This window comes from Diabrotica undecimpunctata, chromosome 6 (genome assembly GCF_040954645.1).
Source record: "Diabrotica undecimpunctata isolate CICGRU chromosome 6, icDiaUnde3, whole genome shotgun sequence".
Taxonomy (NCBI): domain Eukaryota; kingdom Metazoa; phylum Arthropoda; class Insecta; order Coleoptera; family Chrysomelidae; genus Diabrotica; species Diabrotica undecimpunctata.
The window spans coordinates 44797986-44803727 of NC_092808.1; the positions used below are offsets into that span (position 1 = coordinate 44797986).

The following is a 5742-nucleotide window of genomic DNA, read 5'->3' on the forward strand; positions in this document are numbered from 1 at the left end:
TTGGACAGAAGAAATAGGAGTTGAAGTAGCAATTGGATTTACTCGTGAATCAAGTTCACCCTCTAGGCTAAGAATTCGGATTGAAATTGAGCGTTTATAAGATTGCTGATCCTCATTTGAACACGACAATAAATGAACACGGCCTGAGACATGAGCTAGACGTGATATCAGCCTGGAGTATAGGCTATCTTGGACAGTCCCTCTAAAATCGGATATCCTTTTAGCCAAATCATCCACAGTCTCATCAATCTCTTCTTGCTGCTCTAGAAAAGGAATACTTGTGGCAGAAATTTGTCGAAAGCTTCTGTTTCCTTCTTCTTGCCTTAAAGCTCCACGCAATAGTTTGCGTTTTAAATCCACATTGGAAGACTCATCAATATTGATGTCCCTAATTCTCAACTCATAATCTAATTCCTTGACTAATAAATGTTCTACCTTGAATGCAGACATTGTGAAAAAAAAATAGATGAATAAAGGAATAGACAAAGGAAATAATGTATTACCACTCCACAAAATCAATCGAAGAATAATCTAAGGTTTAAAAAAATATATATATATATATCTAAATAAATATGTAACAACACACCACAAAATCAATCCAAGAATAAAGTTATTCACAAAAATTTTAAAATGGTTAAGTAAAGTTAAGTAAATATAACACAATCCTTGAAGCAACACACAATGGTTTCAACAAGTATATGATTAACAAATAATTGAATATAAAAACCCACCAATATTGGCTAATATATATATATATATAAAAATAGTAATATCTAAATTATTAAATTCTTATAGTTCAATAATTAGTAAAATAGATTGTTAACTGTACACAATGATTAAGAAGGTGAGGGTTTAAATATGAATATAAGTAAACTGCAGCAATATAAGTATACCTATAAATGTAAATCTAATAAGAAAAGATAAATAAATAAGGAAGTTAAAAAAAATGAACAGAGAGCAACAGGAACAAATTAGAAATAATAAAGAATATTTTGCAAAGAGAAATATACTACAGAATGTACGGTCTGAACTGAGAAAAGGCACCACGTTGGGCTCGCCAATGTAACAAAAATATGTTAATGTAGCAACAATTGTGCTAGAGGAAGTCTGGGTGACTCTATCCAGTGTAGCAAAAGGGTGAACTCTAAAATGCACCTTGATACACCAACGAACTAATATGGGGAATAACGGAAGATGGAAGGGATTAGATAGAAATAAATTATGTAAAAGAAATAAATATGAATTTTATGAAGTAAATATGAATTTTAAAATATAACAGAATTAAGTGTTGGCTAGCGACTATGCAGGAGAATGACCACTTGACACTCAAAGAAGGATTCGGCCAATTTGCATGCCCTACAGAGACCGTAAGATATAAGAATTAATGACAAGAAAACCACCAAGAAATAAACAGATGAAAAAAATAAAAGCTGCTCTAGTGAATGGTTGGGCGCCAGGAAGTTAAATGTTTTCTTCCGAGATATCTTGTATTGCTGAAATATGAAAGATAGGTATTAATTGAAATATTGAATTGTTTTAACCCAACTTTAATAAATACCAATTTTATGTACAGACTATTTTAAACACTTATATATGACCCATCACCTCTTATATACAATTAACTTATCTATATTTACAGTAAAATCCCTGAATAATTATAAAACAATTTACCCCTTAAAAATTTCAAATTGTGACAAAAGTTAGATCCAAAAATAATGTATAAATAATAAATATAATTATATACTACTCACTAATAGTTAGTTTTCGTTCAAAAATTGTTTAGGTTTTTAAGTAAAAATTCTCCGGGATATGTGTGCACACAATAACCTAACAAAGAGAAATTCAAGGGAGAGTTATAACCTCATCCCTTGGTAAACAATAAATAATTAAATTAAATTACAATGATAAAATGTTTTTTTTAGGAAAAATTGAAAATATTTATTATTAAGGATAGTTTTTGTTATTAAAAATTGAACCAAAAGTTAAACCTTGAAGAGGACATAAAAAAATTATTTAAAGTAATTGAATGATAATAAAAAAAAATAAGTCAGTTCTTCCTGTCGGTTTCCCTCGAAGAGTGGAGAACTGGACTCAGGTGGTAACAAGATACCAAACCTGTATTCCCTGGATCAGGTACTATTGGACAAATACGTCCCTTTAAACTGCTTCTTAATTTCCCATAAAAAAACCAACTTGAAACTCCTTCCCCTTATCTTTATTAAGTATAACCCCAACTAAAAAATAATTCTTCCCCTGACTTGTAACTGGATTCTTGAGTAGGCTAAAAAAACAGTTGTGTTACTCCAAGTTTTTGTACATACAAAAGTTAAGGAAAAACACAAGGGTTATCAACCTTGGAAGGCGATACAAAAAATGTCAGCAAGTGACCTTAAATTGAAATAAAAACCTTAATGGTTTTCGGTAAATAGTGACCTTCGAATGGTGTGACAATGTTTTTATAATGTATGGATATATTAAATAGATAATTTTAACGGAAAACATGATCTTTATATTAAATAGAATAGAAAAAAAAAGAAATATTAGCCGGTTTAAATGGTATGAAATTGAAATACATAATTGTTTACTTTAACTCTTGAAAGGAAATAAAAATTTGAGATAGATATAGAATCTAATACTTATAATTTATTTAGGTATAAAACTTTTCCTTAATGAAATAAGGTGAAATATAACATGTATCAAATATATGAGATACCTATCAAAGACGAAATTAAAATAAGTCTGAATTTTACTAACAATGGCGGATGGTATGAAGGATTTTTCCTTATAATTTATTTGTAATGTTATCTTACCGGCTAGGGTGATCCAACTGAAAATATCCTCGTACAAAACAACAAAATAACTCAAATGGTTTCTTCTAAAATAACAGCTCTTCACATAAAAAATAAACTTAAACTAAATTCGGGAAAAAAAATGGACTCCCAGCCGCTCTACTCTGAGATGTTTATTCACTCACATCCAGTTAACAAGTGACAAGTTGAGATTTTACACGTCGCAGAATAAATGTACTTTCAGAATTTCACCGCTGAGGGCGCAGTTTAATGCCAATATCAGAAAATAAAATTTACTGGGAGTTATTTAAATATTTAGTTTAAGAATATTTTAATATGAATTTAATTTAGAGTTAAATTAAAAGATTCCAGTCACAAAAAGAAGGTAAACGATTATTTAAGTAACGGACTCGTTACAGTACTGCATTTTTTCTGCGTTTGATAACTGGTCGTTTTCATGTATTACTTTAGTAAACAGATCGTGGAAAGTTCTCCACGTTTCATATCTGCCTTCATACACAGGGATTTTTACCTGCGGCAATGTCACACCGTCCCTCCTCTGTGTGCTTTCTGGCCGTTGCATTCCTGGCCTTATTTTCTTTAAAACTTCCCTGACTTTCCTCTTTAGATGATTTATTCTCTCTACTTCTCCAATATCTGTAGCGTCCAGTTCCTCATTTACTGCTGCTTTAATCATTAGTGTATTCACCTTTTCCATGTATTCTCTTAACTCTGACTGCAATTCTTCATCCTCCTGCAAGTCTTGTTCATTTTCTGGCCGTAATAATTCCTCGATTCTTTGTTTTCTTATCTGTATCTCCTTTACTTTCGGTGCTTTTCCTCTTTTCAGCACCCTTCCATATTCTTCCAACAGGGTTTTCCCCTCAATGTATGTCTTAAATACCTGATCATAGTATTTTGTTTCAAAATATTTTTCTTTCGTTATACCCCTTCTAGCAGCTTTTCGTGGTTATTTAAAAATTTTGCCCAATATTCTTCTAATTTTTCCTGTCTATCCCGGATGTATTGTTGATTTTTCCGAGATTGGGAATCCTTTTTTGTATTTGAAACGAGTTTCACTATTTCTGTTCCTAATTCCGCTTGCTTAACGTATAGACTCTCCATGATTATTTTAAAAATTTTTACATTCAGCGGTAAATATATTAGACAATACTAAATGTACGTTATGTATTAAATAAGTATACCTGTATTATAACACTTTCTTTTCTATCGGAATGTGCAATTTAGCGAAATATGAGTTTGACCTTGCCTGCTGTGCTATTCTTTGCATTGAGGTAGGTCAAGATGTAATCCACACACTCTTATAATGATATATATACATATATATATATATATATATATATATATATATATATATATATATATATATATATATATATATATATATATATATATATATTGTTATCAAAATAAATGAAATTATTTGCTACGTAATTATTTTAATTTTTCGAAATAAAATATTTAATTGTAATTAAAGCAAGCTATATGTATGAACGTTTCTTTTTTCAAATTGTCATACAAAATTACTGTTTAGTTAATTATAGTTGTGAATGACGTTTATTTTTGTTTTATCAATTCTCTGTATTATTTAAATGGTATGCATTCTAAAGTACATTATTATACGATTGATAGAGTGGAGATTGTTGTTCTAAATTGTTAAATTGTAATAAAAAAAAAACTTGTTAAATTGTAAGATTGTAAAAGTTGGAAGATTTTGTAATTATTCAAAAACTTACGGTTTTTTGTGTTCTTAGACGTTGAGGATCCCTCGCTTCTGGTGGGTTCTGCAATCGGTCCTGTCCTTTGGCTGCTCTGCGGCTCTAGTATGGCTCTCGGCTTTGGTACTGCTCTCGGCTCTAGTATGGCTCTCGGCTTTGGTACTGCTCTCGGCTCTAGTATGGCTCTCGGCTTTGGTACTGCTCTCGGCTCTAGTCTGGCTCTCGGCTTTGGTACTGCTCTCGGCTCTGGTACCGCTCTCGGCTCTAGTATGGCTCTCGGCTTTGGTACCGCTCTCGGCTCTAGTATGGCTCTCGGCTTTGGTACCGCTCTCGGCTCTAGTACCGCTCTCGGCTTTGGTACCGCTCTCGGCTCTAGTACCGCTCTCGGCTCTAGTATGGCTCTCGGCTTTGGTACTGCTCTCGGCTCTGGTACTGCTCTCGGCTCTAGTATGGCTCTTGGCTTTGGTACTGCTCTCGTTCTCCCGGGTCTAGTGGTCTCTCTCTGCTACTGAGGGTGTTGCTGGCGTGGACTGTATAGGCTCTCTCAAACTTCCTTGAAGTATTCTGTTTCTCGATAGGACCATGAACAAAATCCCCTTCGTTGGCTCAGTGAAGATGTTCGTTCTGTTGTAATGGAAACACCAAATAATAGTAGCAGAGTTTATTGTTGAGACGTACACTATGGGTGTAGACCCGGGATTACTTTGAGTAGAGACTGATGAAGTTGATCGTTGAAGACTATATGTTCGTTGAGTGAATATTGATTGAATGCTTCTCTAGTCAAGAGATATTAGTTTTATATAAATTCTATTTGGGTCAATATTTTTCGCGTACCTAGCGTGATATGTGTATTTAATTTATGTAAATTGTTTAACTTTGTCAGTACTTTTGACTGATGTCCAAATTATTATTTATAATTGACCAAATGTGTATGTAACCTAATTAACTAGGTGTGTGTATTTAATAACAAATAGATTCATTCGGTCTACTGGGTGATAAAATTATACTGTCCAATTTCGGATATGAATTCTGAAGATTTGATATTGGACAAATGTAAGATGTTTATTTTATTGGTTATATATAAAATAATTTGTGGCCGTAACAGGGTCCGATTTGTAAAAAAATGAATATTATTTTAATCAAATTCCATTTCAGATTCACTGCTTTCTTCAGAATCTAAGGAATCTTCAACTCCAATGTTAATTATTACCCGT

The 5742-nt window shown here is 32.4% G+C and overlaps 1 long non-coding RNA gene across 1 annotated transcript; it reads right to left on the reverse strand.

Moving 5' to 3' along the window:
- Window positions 1-1531: 1531 nt before the first annotated feature.
- LOC140442643 (uncharacterized) lies at window positions 1532-3131 on the reverse strand. Its single transcript, XR_011951093.1, has 2 exons — window positions 2811-3131; window positions 1532-2281 (listed from the first exon to the last, which is right to left on the reverse strand). It is a non-coding gene; the product is annotated as an uncharacterized lncRNA (long non-coding RNA).
- Window positions 3132-5742: the final 2611 nt, after the last annotated feature.